The following is a 1,976-nucleotide window of genomic DNA, read 5'->3' as shown; positions in this document are numbered from 1 at the left end:
TCTGTCCAACCATGCATAGGATTACACCCTTAGAGATTATGGTATATACATATTGTGAAAGAAAGAGAGAGAGAGAGAGAGAGAGAAAGCAAGCAAGCACTTCTGCACTCTTTCCACAAACAGGATTTATTTTGGGTTTAAGAGGATTAGAATCTTTGGCATGAGGAAGCAATAGGAAAATGACAATAGATAACAGAACTTATTTATTATTTACAACATTTATATACTGCTCCACATCTAAACAGATTTTGGAGTGGTGAACAACAAAAGATAAAAGGAATAAAACATATTAAAAGTTTTAAAAAACAGAATACCAATTAAAACCATTGCTGGTCAATTGAGGAAGCGAGGGATAAATAACTCGTATGCAAGTAAAACTAAAAACTCCACAGTTCTCATTTCCTTACAGCCTCTCACAAGTACTCCTCACTTTCCCCAAACTGCTTTCTTTAACCGTCTTCCCCCCTCCCCACATTCTTTCCTGTCTCCTTGGTAACTAGGCCCACTAACTCATTCACTCCCCATTCCACCCTCCCCAACAGACATCTCCCACTAATAATATATTCTAATAACAATACTTTGTATTTGTATAGTGCTTGCAAGCGTTCAAAGTGCTTCTCATGCACTATTGGGTTGTAATCCTCCTTACAACAAGCCTTCCAGGTAAGTCGGTATTATTATCCTCCATACTGCAGATAGGGCTGAGGCTGAGAGACAGGCCTAAACCCACTTAGTGCAGAGGGAGGCGCATTTTTAGGCCTCTGGGCACATCTGCAAATTTGAGAAACTGTCCTGGGCACAACCATAAAATGGTTGCCATGGGTTGGCACGGCTAGTCAACAAAGGACAAGTAACATCAGCTAGAGGCTCCCACTTCACTTAGAATCCCAGCTGTGCCAGTAAGAAAATATAAGCATATTTTAAAATAAAAGGAGGAGTAGGGTGTCCCGGTGGGCCCCAAAGAAGGTGTTTGTGGGCACATGAGCGCCATGTTGCCTACTCCTGACCTAGTGAGTTGGAGGCAGAGGCAAAATTCAAATCGGGGACTTCAACATTTGTCGCTGAGTGATTTGCAGCACAATCGTATGCCTGCCTACTCTGAAGGAAGTCCCACTGAGTTCAGCTGGGCTTACTCCCAGGTAAGTGTGCTTAGGGTTGCAGCCTCAGGTAGCATGCTACTGTAGCTCTCTCACTAGCTTACATCACATGTTTAGAAACAGTCAACCCAAAAGCATGATTCAATCTGGATCCAACCGCATGTCAAATGTTTTAACCAGTATACCACATTGGGCCCAGTAGTAATCTTGCCAGATTAATTGATGTGGAGATCAAGAAGGATTTAAACTGGGAGTTAAAGGGCTGTGCCAAAATCCTTCCCTCATGAATGACTTTTATTTGTAGGGGGGGTGGGCTTTGTTTTCTAAAACCATTTAATAGATACAACTTTATTATTGAAGTCCTATCATCCTGTCAACACTTTTTCTATAATTACAACCAAAAAAGGAAAATAAATGAGCGGCTCAGAGGCGGGCACAGCACCTCAACAATGAGTTGCACTGCACTCTAATGACCCATGACTAACTCTCCCGCTCCCAGGGAACCCAGGCATCCGGGCTCCCTGCCCTGCTTATGCGGGCTGGTTAAAAAGCCAGTGGCTGCTTGGCTTGTCACATTCCATGAAAGTAACGTGCATGTAAAAAGAAAAGAAAAGTTGAGCATGAATAGATATTGAATGGTTTCCACACCTGGGGTGGGGGAGGGATAGGAAAAGCCAGGACTCCTGGGTTCTCTGGAGGCCAAAAGGTAGGCTGGAAGTGCCTGTAATATATATTTATTATTACAATTATATTCTGCCATTTTTCCTCTTGCAAGGAACCTCCTCTCCATTTTATCCTCACAACAATCCTGTGAGGTGGGTTAGGCTGAGAATCCGTGATTGGCCCAAAGTCACCCAGTGAGCTTCATGGCCAAGTGGG

This window comes from Heloderma suspectum, chromosome 2 (genome assembly GCF_057233095.1).
Source record: "Heloderma suspectum isolate Gila_16-S chromosome 2, 16-S_ref, whole genome shotgun sequence".
Taxonomy (NCBI): Eukaryota; Metazoa; Chordata; class Lepidosauria; order Squamata; family Helodermatidae; genus Heloderma; species Heloderma suspectum.
The sequence above is the reverse complement of the archived record's forward strand: the minus strand, read 5'-3'. Positions refer to the sequence as shown.